The sequence below is a fragment of the Pipra filicauda genome, unplaced genomic scaffold (genome assembly GCF_003945595.2).
Source record: "Pipra filicauda isolate LSUMZ 115617 unplaced genomic scaffold, ASM394559v2 scaffold157_size4220110_pilon, whole genome shotgun sequence".
In the NCBI taxonomy this organism is placed as follows: Eukaryota; Metazoa; Chordata; class Aves; order Passeriformes; family Pipridae; genus Pipra; species Pipra filicauda.
This window is the reverse complement of record NW_024104073.1, coordinates 3,811,518-3,834,900: the sequence shown is the minus strand read 5'-3', so window position 1 is coordinate 3,834,900 and position 23,383 is coordinate 3,811,518. Positions and strand designations below refer to the sequence as shown.

The 23,383-nt window shown below is 39.7% G+C and overlaps 1 long non-coding RNA gene across 3 annotated transcripts; it reads left to right on the top strand.

Annotated features, from left to right (window-relative positions):
• The first annotated feature begins 4,353 nt into the window (after positions 1-4,353).
• LOC120322823 lies at positions 4,354-20,179 on the top strand. 3 transcript variants are annotated; one of them, XR_005562754.1, is made up of 3 exons: positions 4,354-4,401; positions 10,183-10,301; positions 20,125-20,179. It is a non-coding gene; the product is annotated as an uncharacterized LOC120322823 (long non-coding RNA). The 3 variants fall into 3 exon arrangements; XR_005562755.1 differs by lacking the exon at positions 20,125-20,179 and adding an exon at positions 17,062-17,112; XR_005562753.1 differs by lacking the exon at positions 20,125-20,179 and adding an exon at positions 15,857-15,905.
• Positions 20,180-23,383: the final 3,204 nt, after the last annotated feature.

Genomic DNA, 23,383 nt, shown 5'->3' with positions numbered 1-23,383 from the left:
AAGACAACAGTCAAGTCTGATTCCAAACCCCAGACCCAAGAGCCTGAGATTGCAGGTGATCCTTAAAATTTTAAAAGATACTTGATTCAAGTCTACTTCATGCCTAAATAATAGTTTGAACCTTTATTTAATATTTAACTAGAATAGCCTAACATTTTCCAAGCCTCATTGGGTATCCAGTGACTAAACTGTACAATAAAATTGAATGAAAAGTGTTAAAGAGGTAGAACTCAGGCTGTATTTGTTCCTCCTCGTTTGCTTTTGTGTGTTACTTGGATTTACCTGTAACAACACCACATAAAACGCTGGTGCATGTTCAGCAGTGCCTCTGGAATAAAAAAAGATGATGATAGGAGATCTCGCTACAGCTTCTGCTATTAAGTCTTTGGGAGAGCTGAGAAGAGATTGCTCATTAAATAACTGTTATAAAGCATTCAGCACTGACAGACTAGTTCAGAAGTAGAAAGTCGAAGGTCAACTGTTCCCACTAGAAAAGTATCCATTGCAGCCAAGTCGTTATTATTGCCTACTGTCACAGTGCCCTTCCCAGAAATGGGGGAGAGGTCTTGGAGAAGTTACAGAAACTAAAATAACAGTGATTAATCAGGACAGCAGTACATCAAGGAGTCAGGATGGCAAGGTAATCCAGAGAGAAGTGCTGTGCCACAGAGAGGAAAGTATCTGGAAGCTGCTTCTACTGTATCCTTGTGCCATTCACTAATGAGCATACATATGTGGACTGAGGAAAAAAAGCAGGCTTTGGGTCTGTGTCAACTGATGAAACAGTTCATAGAAAAAATGAGAGTAATTTTTAATTGCTTCTTGAAGGTAACAAAAAAACCAATCACTTCCTACATTTTCATCTGTACTTAAGAGTATCTAACGTGCTCTACATCAGAGCACACTGTAAATATTTCTGAAAAGCAGAATCTGACTCATAAATTATTGGCATTCTGTGCCAGACAAGCTTCTGCTAATGTTTAAAGAAGCAGATCACCTGGGAGAAATGTGTTCTACACGTTGCAGGAGAAAATAAAGAGACAATTAATGGGCATTGGCTGTGCAGCCCATATTGTTCCCATGTTGTTCAGGCCAAAGTTGACTGCTTGCCAATAGATACAGAAGTAATTGTCAACAAGATTTACAGTTACTTTTTCATTTGCACAGTTAAAGTAGAAAGGTTGAAAGAGTTATGTGATTTGTTGAAGGTCTGTGCTAACAACTGATAGACCATAGCATCCTGCACCAGTGGTCGGTAAAAAACACAGAACATAGGCTTCACATTTTTCTTGATTCTGTAAGCCATTCTTCACAGCAGAAAGCTGAACTGCCTTCCTATCGTCAGCAACTGTTTTTTATTTTACACATCCACTCATAAAGCCATCCTTCCTGTTGCCAAACTAGGCACCAGGAAAGTTCTAATCCTACCAGTGATGGAAAAATGAGTATTTTTTAGCAAGTTGCACTTTAGTGTAATGAAATTAAGGACATGGTATTTCAGCTAGCAGCTCCTGAATTCGTCGCTCTTGTCGCTCTTGAAGAAGCTTCTGCTGCTTCTTCAGTTCAGGTTCTTATCTCTGGCTCTCTGCCACTGTTTCTCTGGTCAGTGTCGGCTGCTGCTCTGTGCCCATGGAGAAAACATCTCCCGGCATAACTACAGGCACCTAGCCCAGCTTTATGCTGTTCCAGGTCCCTGCAGCCCCCCAGCCAGGGGCTGGGAGGGGGCCAGAGGCCCCAAGGGGCTCAGAGCCCCTACCTCGTGGCTCTACAACATGGCCACCTCTCCTACAACCAAACTACAACCCTTCTTTTCCGGTCTGGTTGTGGTATGTTTACATTTCTGCAGGAGCGCCCATTGGGCAGAACTTCAAAACTTCCAGGGGTTTCCACCCCTTGGGGTCTACCACTTCTCTTAGCTTCTGGGGAGAACAAGGTTCAAACCACTACAATGTAAACGTGAACTGTGTTATTTAATTACATGTGTCAGACTGCAGTCCGAGGACAAGTATCTCCACTCTGCAAAAATATAAAACGGGAAAGTAAACACCCTCTGAATGTCCAGGAAGTTGATTAAAATAATCACGTAATGGCAGAAGGTTAGAAGGATCTTTGCAGGAAGCCCTGTCAATAATAGTAAATGGGTATGACTGTATTTGTCATTCAAAGACAGAAAAAAGAAGATACAAAATTACTCTGAAGGTATAACCTGTTCCAGAAATCCCGTGATTTTCTTCCAGGCTGCAAAATGGATCAACAACAATTCCACATTGGTGGAGACCCAGGCAGTCAATCTGCGGATGTGTCCAGGAGGTACTGGATTGAAGAAGGTTTCACAAGGTCTTCTCTTTGGTGGCTTTCTGGAATATCTCCAGAGCCTCGAGTAAATTCCCTCCTGCATTAGTATATGGAAGGCAATGAGATGCATCATACCATCAAGGTCAAGGACGTCCATTACTAGACTACCTTTTGCAAAAATGATTGTGCCTCTCTACTGGCTCCTTCACACCTCCTCCTGGTTGGCCCCACAGCCCTCTCCTCTTGGCAAATCCTTCCACTGGGGCTCACAGGAAGGGCAGAGGCAGTGCTTCTGCTTTCCTTATTCCCAGCTAACACAGCATCCAACAAGCTTTGACTGGTTTGTAGCTGCATCCCACTGGCCAGTGTTTGCTTTGTGCTCTGACAGTCTAAACTATGACACAAGTGGCTCTTTCAGCCTTTTTTGAATGGGGTCTCCAGTTCCTGAAGGAGAGTGCACTTTGTAAATGAGATCCTGAAACAGTTTGGTGCTATCCGCACAGGTTTGTGAAAACATTTCATAAGCCATCTCAGCTGGAAGTAGGCTTATTTTTGTCCTCTAGCAGAGGTGAAGTTCTTTGTCAAGGCCAGTGTAAGCAGGGCTTAAGCTCAGCAGAAATTAGTTGGACTAATTAAGAGACAACTCTCAGTTTGTAGGATGAATCCATTAGGATTTGTATTTCCCACCAGCATTTAAGACTGTGGCAAATGTTATTCATTAGAGTAATTGCTGCGTGATTGTCACAGACATACTGCAGGCCAGAATCAATAGCCTGCAGTTACTAAGCAGTGCCAGACTCAGAAATTATGGCAAATTTGATGTATCAAATTAAGGGCAATAAGTGATGATGATGCTGAACAAACATGATAATGGATTTGGAGATATTTGAAGACAATTTTTGGTCTTCCACCCCATGGAGAGGAAATGTGAAATATCTAATATAACCTCACACATTATTTTGACTAGTCATGAGGCTAAGGGATCTAGGGCTGGGATCTTATGGTTTATAACAAAATAAATCCTGAACTTCAAGCGGCTTTTTATCATCCTTGCATTTTACAGTGCACTTTATTAAAATGAGTAACAGAGGAAAGAGTAGTTCAAGCTTCAGGTAAAAAAATCAGAACATAGAACTCCTAGGTTAGAAAATAATCAAGTTAACTCTGAATTCTTGAGTGAAGCCTGACCAGTTCTTCCTCCAAAATTACCACCGTCATGAGGTATGAGGGACAAAAGTCAGAAGGAGAAACTACATTTCTACTCCACTATAGAGAAAGCTTTCCCTCTAGCAATGCAAACATCAATTCTTAGTTCAAATCATCAGCACCAATGCTCCATGACTCCATCCCATCCACCCTGCAGAATCTTCCAACAAGAGTACCCCCTAACTTCCCTCTTAAAGGAAATTTTCCTAGAGATGGCTTCTTGGAAACTATGAAATGTGTTACTTCTCAATCAGTAATCTGTATGCTAAATCTGCACAATTGGCACACATTAGCACACATTACCCCTACTCACTAATACTTCCTCACCATTCTACTTTCATTTTCCACACCACACAGTGATCACAGAGATTGACAATAGATAACATGAGACCTTCAGGCTGCCATTAACTCAAAGGTGGGTAACACTCTCTCCAGCAAGAACCCACTACGGCCAAATGATTGGGAAATAACTTTCCCAGAACAACTGTCTACTCTTCTACACAGAAAAAAAAAAAGGGGGGGGGGGGGAAACCAACTAAGAATGTTAAGAGGTTTAGAAAACATGACCTATGCGGAAAAAGCTGAAGGAACTGGGTTTGTTTAGTCTAGAAAAGAGGAGACTGAAGGGGCACATGATAACAGTCTTCCAGTATGAAAAAGCCTATTGGAGACAGAGATGATGAACTATTCTCTGTGGCCACAACAGAAGAAAGAATGAAAAATTAATTTGCAGTAAAGAAGACTTCAGAGCAATGAAGGGAAAGAGGGAAAGAATTATCAGTCTGTGACGTCAGAGTGAGCAGTGGACCAGAGCTTCAACCTATTGGGGAAGACAGTGCAGATTTTTAAGAAGAAACTAGACATATGTGGCTATCATGAAATCCTGCTGTGGTATGGGAGGTGGGACACTTTATGACTGAGCTTTGATACAAATCAGCCTCACACTGAAGCCAGCAGGTTTCTCTGTCAAATCAAAACTTCAAAATCAAAACAGAAGGTTGCAAATCAGATCACAATCAGATGCAGTTAGAACTAAATTTTTGTTCCTAACCCTGACTAAGTACAGAATATTCATTAAAAGAAGCAGGAATTGAACATGGTTTATCTTCTAAAGATAGATCATGTTGTGTGACAACATAGAGAGAAGTCTCCTGACTGAGAAAATACAATTCGTTGGTAAGAAAATACAATTCCTTGGCAGCAGCAGATCTAAAAAGACTGTAAGGCTGGTTACAGTGCTGTAAATCCAAGGTTAACACAGAAGAAATCAGTAGATTTATAACAGCATAATTGTGATCAGCATAGAAGCCATTGTATTTTTGCTTGGGAAACGGTGGTTAACCATTCAGCAAAGGCTCTGTTTTCTCCCCTAAAGCCTCTCACGTGATTCTGTGACACATTGCTGGCTTTTTCCATGTTCAGACTTCCTTTTTTTTCACTTGGAGATTTCAGTCAAGCTTTATGATTTCAGGAAAAAGATCATGACAGTAAACCATGCATGTGGTTGTTCAAGTGTTTTCTCTCTCAAGCCCACTTGCAAAAGTGATGGCTTGCCAAAAAAACCTAGCAGTGCCAGTATACCTAAAGCAAGCCTGGAGAACCTGGAAAGGAGGTAAATATGCTGACTACTCACTCATCTGTATTATACTACACATGTTCCTAAGTTATGGATGCCTCCAGACGTGTTTTAACCTGTCTGCTGAATTAGTTCTGTAGAGCATGTCTAATTGGCTGTTCTTTGAACACTGCATGGACACCCTCTTTAAAAAGACCCTTTTCAACGCATCTGTAGTGTGTACCATAAAGAATTGCCATTCCCTTGAATACACCTGCAATATGAATAAATGCAAGAGGCAGAAATGCTTGGGCACATGATTCTATGATTCAAAACAAAAAGGATTCTGATTTCTCGACTCCTAAAATGGCTTTATGCTCCCCTACCCTCAGCCATTCTCCAAAGGAAAGAGTTAATGGACTTAGGACAACACTTGTGAAAAGGCTGTTGAAGACAGGACTCTAGACCCCACAATCTGCAATTGGATTAACCCTGGATCATATTCCTCCATTAGCCTTAGACAATGGTTACCTCAAGTTGCGTTGTTACCACATCTAAGTAAATGTGGACTTGTTCCATCCTGCCTTTCCCTTTGTTCTATTCCAAGAGCTCAGCTGAATGAGCTACTTGCTTTATGGATAAGAAGCCATTTGTTTTGGTTGTCTATGATCTTCCTCCTCTTCACCAAAACAAACAATCAAGACCTTCTTTCAGTGTAACTCTGGATAGTTATGAAAAATTTCCAAGTCCTTCTTCTATCAACAGCATGCTGCATCTGGAGGTTTCTACATAGATAAACCTAAACAAGCAGAACCCACTTGCCACCAGCCCAGCTGGGGCAAGTTTCCCACACATTCAATTGCTGCTTATCCTGAAGTCATAATACTTTAGGGAAGCAGAAGCTGCAGCATACCATAGGCCCTAGTTCAGATACAAGTATATGTATGACCTAGAAACTCAGACAAGGGTCTTGAAAATTTAAAACTATCGATTTGATATGGTCTGAAGCTGGCTCCCTGCCAAGTCTCCAAACCTCACCACAAGAAGTCGTCCCCCCCCAAAACCAAGGGAGAAGAGAAAAAAAAAACAAGAGAACTGAAACGAGAGAAAGGCAGCTAAAGCAATATATATAAATATATTTACACTTATATTACAGTTATATACAATTGAAAATACATATACAATTTCAAAAGGAAAAGGGATAGGGAAGGGGGAAGGGAAAAAATGAACAAAACCAAAATAAAATATACACGATCAATAGCCCAAGATCTAGCAACTAAAAGAATTAGCAAAAGAATATCTTACTACTCTCCTTGGGACAACAGAAAGTTGCACTTGAACGACCGCCGGCAACCTCCATCTCCCAAGGTCAGCAAGACCTTACCAGGCCTCACTCCCCAACACGACAGACTCAACAGCAGGAAACCTGCACCTCCAAAGCCGCCGGAAGAAAAGAGGGCGAAGACCTTTCCTCCTTTCTTCTTATACCCTGGCTTACATAAAAATCATAGGGAATACTGGGTAAATCTGGGCACTTCCTTGGTTACAAACTGGTCACCAAGGAAGGCCTGGACTAAACTACCACATAACTGCATTGATTTTTTTTGATAATTTTTCTCTACTTTTTAAATATAAAATAGTGTACTTCAATAGTGTACACATGGCCAGTGTAAACTGAATATGTAACCTTCAAAACATGCAACAAGTGGGATTTCCAGCTGTACTTAGGGCCCAATTCATCATGTTCTCACTGAAGTCATGGGAGTTATCTCATCCATTTCGACAGGCTAGAGGTAACAGTAGTTAAAATAAGAGTTTTGGAAAATAACATAGAATGGTAATTTGATTGCTTGGAAAGTAACTTCCCTTACCTGCTCAATAGGGATTCAATACCTGCTATTTTTTCCCTTCCAGTCCTCTCTTCCTGCTCTTAGTTTGTCCTTCTTTTACCTTTCTACCTCCTTGCCAGTCATTTTACTGTTGCACTTACCCACAGGAGACTCCCAAATTCCCCCCATAAATCACAGAGGAATTCAGATACAAGAACAAAACAAGGGAAGCATAACTTGCACAGAGATGCTAATAGCAGTTTACATGTCAACAGGAATGTTGAAACTGTGTTTGGGAGGAGACTCGGTAATGCATTAACTCTACTGGTGGGCTATGCATCAAGTTTTTAATCATACTTTAATTTTACATTTATTATTTTAATCACACTAAATCAGAGAGATTTAATCTTTTAGTTCCAAAGGAGATATTCAGTAATTAAAAATATTGATATTTTTCATACACATAAATATATAAGTATGACCTACTACTACGTAGCTTCTTAATCATCAAGAAATGTACTTCATGTGTCACCACTAATCCATCACATAATGGTAGCTGTGGTGAAAAAATAACCAGAGGAAAGAAAGAGATGAAAAATTTGATGTGCTTTGCATACACACTAGCGAACAGTACTTGAAAGTTAGCTAATTTCTTTTCAGATTCATTACATTCAGATCCAATTAGTTTGCAAGGTGCGTGGCTTTTGCAAAGAGGCAGAGCTCTCTGGAGATGTTATAAAAAATAATTTATTTGCAAAGGGTTGAGGTAATGTGTGGACCAGCACATGAAGTTTCACACTTGTATAGGAAAGAGTAAAAACATGGGATTTCCAATCATAGATGCTATGATCATTCCCAGATGGCACCAGTGATACCAAACAAGGAACTGATTGCTCTTCCATATATTGGGGAAAAAAAAAAAAACATAAGGTGTGTGTAGAATGAATATCAAATTAATCTCAAAATTCTCCATGTGTTTGTGCAGTCAGATACATACTCTTTCTGGACACACTGAAGCATATATTGGGAAAAGATTGGCAGGAAGGGATTTCTTCTAATTATGAAGTTTCACCTTAAACAAATCACAACCAAATCTGTGGAAGTGTTAATAAAAAAGTAGGTATGCTCTAAGCATATGAAAATTTGAATGTACATTCAACATGGTCTATTCTGGAAGGACCAAGAGGAGAAAAATACTTTTAAGTTACTTAAAATATTTCAAGTAGTTTTGTCAGGAAAACACCCTTGTGCCTCTCAGCCTTGCTGAGGTGAAGGCATCATGTAGCAAACCTGGTGCAGCTCAGACAATTTTTAGACAAGCAATAAATGTACTGAACAACTGAACTTTGGAAAGAGCATTAACTTTGGAGTTTTAATTGGGAAAGATTTTTTTGGCTGGGATTAAAAAATGAAGAATTCTTTTTTATGTTGAAGTTTTTCATTTAGCAAAAGCAATACTTGTTTTGGGAAATGTTGAAACATCATTTTTGAATATTCTCTAACAAAGACTCATCAAGCCTTGGTTTTGAACTGGTGTTTCTCTTATTAAAAATTAACTTGTAAGTCTGCGTGGGTGACAAAATGGTGTGGAGGTGAAGACCACTTGGCTCACATTCACCAGGAAAAGATACAGCCAGGGAGCCATAAGTTGAGTTCTGCCCCCTAAAGGAAAAAATTTGCTCATTTTTGCCAAAGAGCTCTACAAAGCCCTTCTATTTGTATGCACACACAACCCAAGCTCCAGCCTGGATTCCAAAGGCTCCTTCATTTTTAAAAAGTCTCAAAAGTGTGTTAAAAGCTTAACAAAGATGACAAATGTTACCTTTAAGGTTTTACAGGCCTTAAGCACACAATTTGCTACACAGAAATGGGCCTTTCTATGCTTGTCAGAAGTAGTTTTCACTTATATAGTATTATGTATAAAAGTGGCTTCAATATCATTATACCTACTGGTGAATGTGGGTAAAATTCTTTATCTCCAATACTGCAGAAATTCATACCAATTTATCATAATTGATTTTTTGATATCTGTGAATTTCTGATATTTTCCCAGCCATTCCATTTCAGCTATTTCACCAAATTGTTCTTCATACACCTTTTTACTATGCATAAAAGCAGGTAAGAGTAGTCCTGGAGAATGCCACAAAGGCACTTATAAGGATCACATTACCAGGTCAGGTCCCAATCCTGTAGTCTCCTTGTACCCGCACGAGAGCTCCATGGATTTCAGCAGCATTTCTCAGTCTGTCAATGTCCTCCAGTGTTCCTCAAACTACAGGACCAGCATCTTGGTCAGAGGAGAGGGTCACAAGCTTTTAACGGATCTGCACTAAAATTTTTGTCATACTTTTTAGGTCTCCAATGCAAGTGCAGTTAAATAAGCCATGGACTGCAGGCACTGAACATTTCACTTAGCTATCCAGGGGTGAATACTACCATTTATTTGGGGACTTGTCAAAGTATTATTTTCATTACACTAATAAATACTGTAAAAGTCAAAATAAAAAATGTTATAAGTTCTGGAACATGTCTTATCTAAATCTATATGATCTGGAAATATTTAGCAAGGGAGTTCAGTAATACAAAACAGAAACAGAAAGAGTCCTGGGTAAAGCCTTAGGGAAATGCCAAACTATTAATTACACATTAAGTGAATGGTTTTTATTTTTGTATTAAAGCAGCAACGATTCAAAGTCTATGCTACAGTGCAACAAAAATTATTCTCTGGTATAACCTTTTGCAGAAGTCCAAGCTATTTTGATCCCTAGAGTCAAAGTGCTTTAAAATATGAAATAAAATTGTGTTGGGATTTTTCTAAATTAGGAAATAGGAGAAAAATTCTGACCCATTAGCACAGAACTTGGCAAACACTAATGATAAATCAAAGCTACACTCTGCAAATATTCTCCCAAGTTTAACTGTATACTTGCAATTTATTTTTCTCACCTAAATTATTTTCCCAACTTGAATTTAACTTTGGTAAATATCACCAATACTGCTAACAGTTCTGATGAAGTCAAAAGAACTGTCCCCATGTGTAAAATGAGTGTTTGCTCAATCAAGCCCAACAGCTGTTACATGTTGTTGCTTGCACTGCTGGCCATCCCTGTAAATTAATAATAAATAATGAAAATTATCTAAAAAAGGATCCTAAAATACTGCAATTCCCAAGGGAACATGCCTTCCCAAGGCATTGCCATAAGCTATTTCACACTCTGTACAACCCTGGGAATCTTGCTTTTGTGTGCAAACCCCCCTTCAATACCCAAGTCCTTCTGTATACTCTTGTGTTTACAGAAAGGCACAAGCTGCATCATCAAAATGCAGACACTTCCAGGATGGAGAAGAGACCCTAATCAGAGTATGGATGCTCCTTTGCTCTGGTGAAAAGGCTACATTTTAGTCAGGACATGAAGGTAAATCCTCCCCTAATATGTAAAGCACCATGGGATCTTTAATGTCTAGGCCGAGCAGACATGACCTCAGTTTTCTAAGGTTTCCTTAATTCCTCAACTCCCACCTGTGAAAGGTCACAGAGCAGTTACAGTGTAATTGAATTTGTGCTTTGCTTTGGATTTTTGGGAGAACTGTTTTGGGTTTCAGCATGTTTTGGTTTTTTTTTTCATTTGACCAACCTGTCTCCTCCCCAAATTTTTCTGGTCCTCAGAACCATTAAGGCAGTTTCTTTGAGTGTCTTGGATGTAGGGTCAGGGAGGAATGGTAATCTGGAATCTGAAACCAGAGAGAACACATCATACTATGAACCTGTGCTCATGTACGTCCTTTTCAGCCTTCAACGGCTGAAAGCTGTTGCAGAACTACAATAAGTAAGCATGGATAATTTGGATAGTATAAAGAGGAACTGGAGAAGTCAGTGCTCAAGTTAGTCACAAAAATCAAGTGAAAATGAAGATATAAATCTCTCTTTAACAAAAAAACTTTCTCCACTAACTACAGTCCTTCAGGTATCCTGCTATGCATGAAACCCTGCATGTTAAACTCACCACCCAGCACTGAAGGAAACTCAGGAGCCCCTGAAATACCAAGAAAGTGAAGGAGAACTGGGGAGAAATTTATAAAATAAATCCTCAAAGATTCTTGTTTAGTGGAGACCCTTCTTCTTCTTATGAGGGCTCCCATTCACAAAAGAGGTACCTCTCTCAATAGTGATTTCTGCCAGCTGTTACAAGTGAGCAACTGCCTTCCTGTAGGTGTGATTAGTAACCTACCTAAGCACATGGGACTTTTAGCACTGTCCACAGACTGCTCCACAGAAGATGTCTAAGATTTGCAAAGGTGTATGATATGTATATGACTACAAATTAATAAACCTTGCTTTTCAAAGGACTGCAATTTTCAGGACAAACCAATGATCCCTTCCCAGTTGTATCTTGAGATCCATAAAACTGCTGCACGTGAAAGAACTGGAAAATTAGTCCTGCTTAGCAGAGAATGCACAGTAATTCATTGACTTGGACTTGGATGCAAGCTACATTGACTTCAATGCCCTGCAAGTCTTCCATCAGAAATTAACAAACTGGTGATGAACACTCCTTCCAAACACACATTCTTACTTTTTTGTGTGTGAGAGCATTCTTCTTTGTGGTCTCCCAGGGAACCGGAGAGAGGATTTACATTATCCAGTCTCAGATAGTCCTCCTTCCCCACAAGGATATTATCCACTTGACTCACTAGTTAAGGTCAACATAACCTTGAAGAAGTTATCACAGTAAAGCCACATATATTTGTCTACAGCAGGAGGAATAGCCCAAAACTCTGCAAAAGCAGGGGTTTGCTCTGAGGAAGCTCACAGACCTGAATCAGGTGAGATCTCACAATGTGTCAGAGCCAATTTATACCCAGAGCTGATCTGTGTCCACTGACACAGAGGGCTACCAAGAAAAAATAGGGTGGAAGTCATTGCATAATGGTAGAAGGGAGGGAACGTCCATAGTAGTTTACTCTTCCAGTTTAAAAAGTCAAAATAAGCTTGCCAAAAGATGTTTTATCTTTTTGCACTCTGTCTTATGTTGACTTTTCTCCGAATACCTCCTCCCCCGAGTTCCACTGGTTACATCCTCTTCTTATTGCTCTAAAGTCATAAAATTATGAAAATACCTTCGTTTCACCTATTGACCACTCTTAGATCTCCTAGTCCATAGCTCCTTTAATGAAGTCCTCAGGCAGCATTTCCCTGTATCCTTATCTGAGTTTGGTAATAAAGCATCTCTTAAGCTGACATCCTTTTACAATATATGAACTAGAGCTGGGCAAGCTTTTCATGGCAAATGTTTTATTTAGTGGATTAAACCTTTTGTTCTCTTTCTGAATTATTATGGAGAAACTTCGACTTTAATTCATCTGGTTGTTATTCACAATTGTTCAAATAACTGTGTCAGTGAACATATTTCAGCTGTTTAGATTGTTCTCAAATTATTCACTTCAGTTCTTTCTTTTGCGATTTGTTATGTGCTATTTACTATTCAAGGGCTGTATTTGGTTTTACCTACCCCACATGGTGACAATATTAACTGATCCTTACATCACTGGAAAGTTTATGGAGAGGAGCAAAATCAAAGAGATTTCATATTGCCCTCTTTTCCTACTGTGGTCTGTTCACAATACATATTTCTTGCAAAATTTTATACAAATATATAATAAGTATCTGTGAGGAGGCCTATTTTCCATTAACAGCCTTTCAGTAAAAGTAATCAGGTATCTCCATATTAATGGAAATCATTAAAAGGTCTGAGAATACCATCTAACTGAACTGACAGCTTCAGTCAAATACCCAAAATTCCACCTAGAAGTAACAAGGCAATGGAATACCAGACTTCATTTGTTCTGTACCTCGCTAAACTCCTTCTTTTGTTGAAATGAGCATTTCTAAATATTTTTGTACAATATTCACCTGACTTCAATGTGATCTAAGTAGCATACATATGTTCAGATTATCCAGTTGAACTGCAGAAATACACAGTATGTTTCTGTAAGTATAAATCCACAGATAGAATACATCTCGATAAATCTATTTAAAATTATTTTGATTTTTATTCTTCATAAAATAATACATCCAGCCTATAATAACTGATTGTGCATTTCATTTTTCCTTTAAATAGATTCCAATAAACTGCAAAATTTTTATCTAAACCTAGTTTTTAGGTGCAGCAAAATTAGAATGTACCAGTTCAGGATTCAGTTCTAGTCTGTATTATGGGCCTTATTGTTCTGAAAATACAGTTTATGCAATGATTACTTCTACACATGAAGAAACAAAAAAAAAGCAACACAAATTTGTCAACAGGAAAATAGGCTAAAAGAACTACAATGGGCCAGATTCCTAGAGCTGCAGGCACTTTTTTGTAGGGAGATTTTAGCTTCTCGGTTCTCACATTTGAACACAATTTTTGGTAAACACTTTCTATGAATCAAAGCTTTTGTTTTGAACGCTAATGAACTGTGATTCAATGAACCCAGTAAAAATACTTCTTCAAAATCCCTTCAGATGCAGCAAATATTTGAACCTGTCTCCTCTATCAGAAGCTTTCACTTACTGTGTTATGTGATCATGTGCTTTCCTTTCAATCTGTTAAAGTTATCAGCCATGAGAGCAATTTCTTCAGATTTCTGCTGAAAAAAAAGGAAGCTTTATTTAACATTTACCGCATTTTTGCAATTTATCACTCTTTCTACCCTAGTATAGTATGAGCTCTTCAATTTGCTTAAGTAAATATTGGCAGCAAATCAAAGAAAGTACTGTAAGTCTATGGAACACAATTTTAAACTAACTATGGAAAGCATGCCAGGGATAGCCGTGATGTGAAATGTGTTAGGCACACTAATTTTCCTATGTGGTATATTCTTCCCTGACTATATGCACACAAAGGAGAAAACATAACCTATGAAATGTTATATTGACTAGTTCCTGCAATGTCTTCAGAAATACTCTATTAATTTTTTTCTGAGGATTATTACAGCACTATTTAGACAGAGCTGGCAACCTGACTAATGACATTTGTTAATCTTAGTATCACATTTCTGTAATATTTTCATTAGTGACATTTTTCTCTTAGATCTATGTTTTCTAGAGCTGTACTATGGCTTTGCATAAGACTTTCTAGTTACCAGGAACTCCAGCAGGGCACCAGAAAATAGTACTATAAAAGACAACTGGTATCCTGTCTGTGAATTTGTCTGGACCTGCATACATCCACCAAAGAATATTTCTACCAAAGGGTGGCTTGCATTATGCTAGGGACAAGCTGTGTTTAATTCAACAGCAATGTGGTCAGGACCCTATTATGCTCCCTGTAGAGTTACTCTGGATTTATACCAGTGTGATTGTGATTAAGATTTAACTGTGACATCTAGCTGTAAAAATTTCTTTCCCTCCCATTTCCAGTGGCTGTAGAGTCCAGTCTTCTCAAACACTTATCTTCTTTTCCATAAACTGAATGTAAACTGCATGCAGGTACTCCAGAGCATATGAACACATTTAACACTCAAGACTTCAGTGTTGTCCTAAAGGAATTGTAACAAATAATGGAAAGCTCATTATTTAAAAAAAGAACAAAACCAAACCAACCAAACAAACAAATAAAAACACTCCCCAAAAAAACACAAACCAAACTAAACCAAACCAAAAAAACCTTTAATAATCCATTATTCACATTTTTCATCACAACTATACTGAAAATACAGCCTTGTTGCAGGTACAGTTTTGCAAATACTGTAATTTTTTTGTCTGGAAACCAATCACATTTCATCATAATTATTGTAAAAATTCTGATTTTATAAAACAACATTTTACATTCATAGGTAAACTTTCCTTTTGCAGTTCAGCTTTCATTGGCTAGCATCAGCTAGTCTATGGATATAGCATGGACATTCATAAAAATAAATAATAGAAGCAAATTTGAAACTACATTAATAACCTGTCTTCATAGTCATAATCAGCTTGGTGCTTGGGTGGCAGGCATAGACAGCTGCTCACACATTGGTCTCCAACAAAAAGTAAATAATTTCAGGTTTTCTACCGGAGGAAACTCCCCTCTCACCTCCCTCCTTCGTTTTTGGATAAATATAACCCGTGGTAGAGTCATTGAGCACTAGTCAAGCCTCACTCCTTCCCCACTTCTTAGTGAAAGTGTTCCCCTTAACAAGATATCTGCCTACCTCAGCCACCCTTGTTCCTTCCATGTCCTTGCCTGCAAGTACAGCAGCTTCTCCTCCCTCTTCTTTGCCCCTCGTCCTTTTGCCAAAACACCAAATGAAAGATCACTGACCTTCATGGGATTGACACAGAGGAGCTGCAGCTACAAATACTTGATTCAGCTAATGATCCAATTCCATTCTTTCCTTCAGTCATGGACTATGTTGCATTTATCTCTTAACCCCAGTCAAGATTCCTACCATACACTGTGCCAGGGACAACTAGAAAGGCCTCAGAGAAGCCTGAGTGAAGAAGACGGATGTCTGTTTTCAGAGTAGACCTAAGTAGGATCCATCAAACAAGTAGCTAGTTATGTCTTACATGTAACCAATAGCTAAAACTTGAATTGTCTACAAATAAAAATACTGTGGAGCTGGACCTTCTCTCAGGTGTATTCTCCAGATAAGTGATAGAAAAAAAAGAGATTCATTAATCCCAAGCCATTGAGACAGACATGAACAGCTGCATAGCTGGACTCTAGTCTTGGGCAACTGTGGTGGTTCTGACAATACAAGAAGCAAGGACTGAATGCCAAAAGCTGCAGTGCCTGAACTGTTGGTGGTGAAATAGAAACCAACCCCTCCCCAGCTAGGCTTCCTACATGTGCAGCTTGAGTCAGAAATCTGAGGAATAGGGCCCAACACCCCCAGCACCAATGGGACATATATCTAGAGCTAGCTAACATGAAACACAGGCAGCAGTAGGGTGTCAGCAGCCTCCTTTCACCCCACAGCTGAAGCTCCTTTCCTTGTTCTGCAGAGCACACTTCTGCTGGTGGTCAACAGCTCCAGAGTCACTCCTGAAGCCCTTCTTTCAGGAATTATGACGTTGAAAAGCTGCTGTACAGTGATCCTACCATCTGTTTTATGCAGAAGCCTACTGGATAGAGCACTTCAGCAGTTCTTTCCTCTGCCTGAAAGGTTCAAGATTCCTGCCCTAACCACAAGACACCTCTCCAGACTCTCAGATGAAAATCAAGCAAACATGGCTGCATGTCCTGCTGGGACACTCACCTGAAAAAAGTAGGACTCATGTTCCCATCTGTGCTCCAAGGCCTACAGAGATGTTTTCCTATCCATTAATTCTTCAATGTGAAAGAACAAAATCACTCTAAATATTCTAGAGATGCACTGGAGAAGTCCCTATGAGCACATCAAGGATAATTCCATTACTGTAACAACTAAAAAGCATTAAATGGTACCCATTGAGTCTTGGTTTCTTTTCTGCACTACAGAAGGAACTTAGACCATGTCTCCAAACAAGAGAGACTAAATCCTTTTCCTGAAATGGGTGGGGAAAATAGTTCTGGATTTTTATTTTATTTTTTTTGAGCGGGGGATGGAACTGAACCTGCATTTTTCACACCTTCAGTAAGGGCATTAATCTCTAAGTTTTGGGAATAGGGGTCATAAAAGAAGATACAATCACAGCCTGTGAAAGAAAGAAGGCTCTGCAGCATTCCTTTCAGGATTTAGTGATGTTGCCCTGAGAGCTGGGCTCTAAGAACATCTAGAAGATCTTTCCCATTTGGAGACATAAATCTAACTGGAGCGTGACCCTCAGCTGCAGACATCCTGATTTGTTTATGTTATTAAGAAATGCTGACATTTAGTTAAACGAAGGTGATGAGCTATGTAATGCTCCCAGTAAGATAATTCATGTCAGTGCTCACAGGCAGCCATTGTGTAAAGACTGGGTGGGTAACTTTACCCAACAACAGGAAAATACATACTACCTCATCCTAGCTACCAGCAAGTGTTTGGGAGACCTGTCTAGTTGCCATGTTTCATAGAATTATCATTGGGATTGCTACTACAGAGACATGTATTATGTTTGCAATTCCCCTTAATCAGAAGAGAGAGATGAGATTAGTTCCATATTACTGTTTATTTTTCTTCCTGCTCCTTTTCTGAGTTATGATTTAGATGAAATTTCAGTAAATCTGTGTTCTTTTTGCCCTGTAGACTTTTTCAGACTACTTGCAAAGCCACAGAAGTCAGGAAGAAAAATGGAAGCCCATAAAAACAGATACTCTACAGAAAACAGAACCATCATCAATAAACAACCAAACAAGAGAAAAATATTAATTCCTTTGGAACCTGAATTTTCATTTAAAGAGTTTCAAAATAACGTCTTGCTCTCTCCCAGACACAAGCAATTTTCAAAATGTAAAACAGGTTTGGAAGGTGTCATTCACTTTCAGTGGCATTAGACACAGAGAGCAAGAAGCAGTGAGGTAAAAGCAGAATTGACACAGATCAGGAGCACTTAGAACTTGCTATCTAGAGAAACATCTGCTTTACTTCCGTCTCAGATTAATGAAACACCTCACTAATGTTGTGCATTTATGGAGAGCAAGAAGTTCTGTAGGCAGCATACATATTACATCGTGTGCACTACTCCTGTGCATTGCTTCTGAGCATCACCACCAAAGGCTTTTAAGACTCTGCAGCCATGGAATTAGCTGAGGTATTGCCAGCCAGCTGTGTATCCTCCATGGACTTTGGAACAAGCTATAAAAGTAAAAAGAAAAACATACTTTACCAGCTCTTTGCAAAACAGAGCCAGCACTTTAAAACCAAGTGGCTCCTTTTCCGCCTGGCAATTCTTGAGGTTGGCCTTACAGGTCACCTTTCAGGATTACGTCAGGGACCAACTGGTTGGGTTCAGGCAAGCTCAGGTTGGTCTGGCAGGCTCCACAAAGTGAACAAAAGCCAGACCAAGACAAAAAATTGAGGGAGTGGGATAGGAGGAAATTAAGGAGATTGTTCCAAAGGCTTTTAAATTATGATGCCCATGTTGTTGCAATGCTATTGGAAAACTAAATTAATTGCTCCTTTCCTTAGCACCCTCCTGCTGTGGCTGTATTTCTTTTAGCTAAGGGCCTGAGTCAGTAAAGATGCATCCAATTTCCATGCTATCCAAATGCTTGTAATCACAGATTTACAGTAAACTGAGCTTTCATGATAAACAAGGCTGTTCATTAGGTGGCTCTTGGCCTTCTAAGTTTTCAAGACAAAAGAAGTAGTGGGAGGTCAAAAATTTACCCTAGAGAGAGCTGATTTCCACAAAATTCTGATCACATATTTTCTTAAAAGCAGAGGACTTTAAAGAGTTTCTGTTCAGGAACTCAAAATCTGAGATACCTTGACTTTACAGTCAATCTACAGTCCCTACTGGAAAAAAAAGCAAACTATCTTCATTAGATTTTAGTTTACAGTTAGATTACTGGAAACCAAAGGTTTTCTAGGCACTGTAAAACCACATAATAAAAGCAGAGCCCATTTTCTGTAGAAACCAGGGGCTCTATCACAATACAAATTAAAAGGATGCAGCTAAATGGAAACAATTTTTTTTAGCACACCACAGTAAAAATCATTTAAATTTTGCACAATATTTGAGCTTCACCTGACACAGGTTGCCAAAATCTCATCGGTAGCATTCTAAGCAAATGCTACTTGTTATATATGAGATCTATCACATTTTCTTGAGTTGTTCTGTAGCCATTTAACACCCTGGGAGCACAGCGACAGCTATGTAAGCTAGCACGTTCCCTGTATAGAACTATCTTAGAAGAAATTGAAATTGTAGAGCATGAGAAGTTTTCAATTTCATGGTGGATTCCCCCTCCTTTTGTTTGCCCTTCTCCCCTTAAACCCACAATGTGTCTGTTTAAAGAGTGAGGGTTGATTTCTGGTTTGAGTTTTGTTTCTTCTTACTTTACTCATGTAACTCGCTACAGACTTCAGGATAGTAACCTCTTAGAAATTGCTAGTGGCCCACAGAGCTAGCATAAAATAAAAAGTTACAAGTCCACATAACCTTAATTTTATGGTTATAAGCTATATTTACTGCTATACCATAAGTTTGAAAAGACTGCTAAGTGTTCAGTGTGGGAATTCAGGGAATTTCTCTTAAGTTAGTTTTATGGAGAAACGTGTTGTTAAAATGTAGGAAAGGTTACAGTCCTTTCAAGTCCTCCAGAACTGAATGCTTATTAGGCATTTTTAGGGTATTTATAAAATACCCCAACCACTCCCTCAATATCATTCACTGAAATTCAAATTCAGGACCTTTGCTCTGTTCAAGTCCCTTTGGTTTTAACACTGTAAACTAACCTGAGTGAGAACGCTATCAAGAATCAAGGTGGGAGAATTTGCTTTTTAACTCCTGCCCACTTGCACTTCTTTAAGTTTGCAAGTGTTTCTCACTGCAGCACATAAATATAGTACAGCTCAGTGAGAGTACAACATCCTAAGCTGAGACTTTATCAAAAGGAAAGATGGGAGTGCTCTTAGTACTTTTGTCCTGATTTCACTCGATGAGCCCAGGCAGGATACAACCACCTGGGTGCTTAAGTTTATCCACCTGTAAAACTGTACTGACAGTACTGACTTCCAAACACACCGAATCCCCTTCTGACCTGCCAAAGCACCAGTGCGAAACAAGAGAACATACTGTTGTTCCACACACCTGTCAGCCTCTCCTCCCCTCAATCCCTCACTGTCCTCTGCCAAGGCATGTGCCCGCTCAGTTTGCTGTGTGGTGACACAGTAAGCTAAATGCTGCCTGCAGACAGAGGCCTAACAGGATGCCTGTGTTATGGAATCAGCCTGATCACATACATTAAATCCTCTGCCTCCAGAAAGTGGATTGGCACTGCTGTTATGGGACAGGACCAGCCATGATGTGGGGACAGCATCAGAAGACCTGCCTGCATGATAGGCACCCCCTGTCTGTCCCCTGAATGTGCTCCTGATGTGTAATGTGGGGGACTGCAGGGCTCGGGGCAGAGATGGCAGCAAAGACAGAAACCTGCATTGAAGGCTATGCACTGACCACAGGTACCCGGGTACCCCGTGGCTTCTTGGTTTGATACACAGCACACCCCAATCTTTTGAAAAATCCCCTCTCTTATATACACTTTTTGAAATTTTGCTTTTTATTCACATCTACTGTAAATATTGATGATGTTTCTCTCTTCTTATTGCTCACATCATTTTTAATTTTGCATTTCATTTTTATAGGAAAGATTTTATTATTTTTCACGGAAGTTCAAGAGGATATCACCCTGAAACAAGCCTTTGTGATTCAGCCTACAGCGTCATTTAAAACAGGGAAATAAAATGTGATAGAGACTCTGAAGAACAAATGCTTTCTGGCATTTTTCTCTTTCAGGCATCAGGGTTTTTTAGAGTGCAAGGAAAAATTCCTTTTATCTTCCAGCTACAGAGTTTTCTAGCAGCATCTTCTGGTTTTAAACGACTGATAGTCTACTCTCTCAGTGGAGGTCATGAAAATAAATTTTAGAGAAGCCAAACAACGCCTTGAAGTTCAGTTTACTTTCTGCCAGCTCCCTGAAAACAGTAATGTCACCCTGCAATGCCCTCTGCTGGGAGACAGGAGCAGGAAGGAGAGCTACCAGTTCCCGTCCTCCAGCAAGAAAACAGATACTTGCAATGAGATGGACTGGATGTTTACCTTCTATAAGAAATCCTGACCCTGCTGAAATCAATGGGGCTCTAGCTTTTAATTTTCACTTTGTGGTTAATTATTTCTCCTTTTGAAAACTGCACTATTATTCACTACAGTGGAAAAAACCCTGTTTATTTCAAGTCCAAATGAAAACCTTATTACTGACTTATAGACATGAAGATCTCTTTTTAGCATCTGAGCTTCTACAGACAGGTTTTATAAATAAGCTTTCAGCTGCAAAAGATATTGTTCATCTTGCTATTCTTCTAAGTCTTTTTAACTGTAAAAGACTTAAAACTGTAAAATCATACATGCAAATATCATTCATGTTACACAGGTGTGATTCTCCCTAACATATATTTTCACTGAATGGGATTCTCGTATTGAGAAGAGGAAGGCAGGCAAACGCTATGCAGCAAAACAAAGGAGTTTATCTAGAACCTGATGTGTGAGAACACCAACCCTACTAGCAGCCACTTCTATCTCCCTCTGAGATGCAGCATTTTGGGGCCTGAGGAAGAAAAATCTGAATCAGCCCTGCCAAGGAGAGGAATATTAGCATGGAGTTCGCAAACAGCAGTTTTCACCCCCACATGCATACTCGCGCCATGACCCTGTGTCTTATGGGCTAGTTATTCCCAGCACACAAGTTTTCTGGAGAATCATCCCTGAAAAATATTTTCCAGCCTTGGCAAGGGTGATGGAACACTGTTGCTGCTTTGGTTTCAGCTCCCTCAGCTAGGATGGTTTTACATGGTGTTTGTCTCTCACCACAGCTGTGCAACAGACAGCAAGTAGGAAGGATTTTTCCACAATAGCCCCCAGTCCTCCCTGCTGGACACTTTCTCCTTCCTACTCATGTTCTGACAGCCTACATCCTTCCTGGCAGGCCAATTATTTTATATTTACTACTAATTATTTTTTCTATCTTTTAAATGGAAACATTTTTACCTGGTGCTATTTCCTCTACCCTGATCTGCTTTATCACCGTGTGCCTTCTTCTGCCCAACTTTACAGGGACTGACACCCTCAGTGCCAGAGAATGTAGGTGCAGTAAAGCTGTGCAGCGCCTGGCAACACCATTTTTATTCTAAGTTACACATAATTATCATTGATTTGGAAGTGTGATCTCCTTGGTACACAGCCTTACAAGCTGACAGGTTTTTTCCAGAAACAACTTTCCAATGTTTGTTATGCCCTCATGGAGATGGAAATGTCACAGTTATAAGCAGCTTTGAGGACTATGCCAGGTTCATTAAAAGGCCCCCAGACAAGTACTTTTTTGCTTTGTATACTGTCCTGAAAACCTTCTGCTTCCCTTGGTAAGCACCACAATGTCACACTCATTTGAAAATGAGCAAGTATGTCTACAAACATTCAAAAGTATGTTTACTCCTTACAGCAAAGGCTCAGATTGTCCCTCTGGACACTTACCTACTCTTCCCAGGAATATATTCCTTTGCAATAGAACTGTGTAGCCCAGACAACAGGTGGTAGGTGCTCACATGCCATAACCTTGAAATTATTAATTTGAGGGAAGGCTGGAAGTAACTGAATGTTGCTCTGGTCCTCATGCCCCTCATGGATGAGGCCAGAAAAATGAAACTGAAAATCCGCCCTCTAAGCTGGCACCCTTGATGGAAGGATCGGCAGTGAAGTCCAAGACTAAATTAGCCTCCAGCTTAAACTGTCCTCTGATCTGATGCTATCTCTCAACATCACAGACTAGTGTTATATGAGGAATCTTGCACACACTGCTAGTTTTGATGCCAAGCAGTCTTTCAAGAAGTTGTCTCCTAATCTGGTATCTTTACACAGAATAATTTCATTCATAGAAATGCTTGCTAGTGATTAAAATTATGGCCAAGAATCTCCATTTGGCCTCAATTTGCTCATGTTGATGCATTGTACCACTACTAGGAAATAAGTGTGGTGTCACTCGAAATTATATTATACTGGAGTGTGAGCAGGAATGGGATTAGAGCAATATCATGTGACTGGGAGCAAGGAGTTGAACTGTTCTACATTTGCCGGAGACAGCAGAAAACCTTGGTGAGAGGCAGTCACTGTGTGACATCTTCTGGGGCAAGAGATGGGAAGGCAGAAAGTACTGCAACATGCTGTTGTCATGTCAAAAGAAGAGTGCCTCCCTGCAATCATTTCCCTTCTGCTTGGCAATGGGTAGCACTTGGAAATGAGAGCTTTGGTATTCCCTGGCTCTGCTGACCTCTATCATTGCCTGAGCTTTGGAGAGTTCATCATTCAGAGAAGAGGGCTGAGAAAAGCTCTGGTCAACCTCAATTAAGGTTCTCTTTGGTTCCCAGAGAAAACAGAAGCAGCAAATTAACATCTTACCCTAGGAAGTTTTTTTGTCCTCATCACTGCTGTGGCAAAATCCAGTTTTATCAGCACTGCTGAGAAAGTTTGCAGTAGCTTGAGGATGAGAGAACATGATGGCTTCCACCTAGGACAGCCTTTCAGCTTTCTGTCCTCTCTTCCTAAGGACATATTGAGATAGTACCTATTAAAAAAAAAAATATATCATTAGAAAAAAATAGTCTCTCTGCACTTTTCCAGCCCTCAGCAATCAGTGACCTTTACATTTGCACCAATATAAGCCCCAAGCAGTCAGTGGGAGACAGGATCTGCACAAGCCAATTCAATCATTTCCTAAGAGAGGACAAAATTCAGGGCAGAACATTAACTCCTTTCTCCTGGCCACAGCTTAGCTGAAGGCCCAGTATGTCAGATTCACCTCAGTATGATTCCAGGGACTAGTCTGGAATCAATTTGACCCAGTAAGTCTCTTTG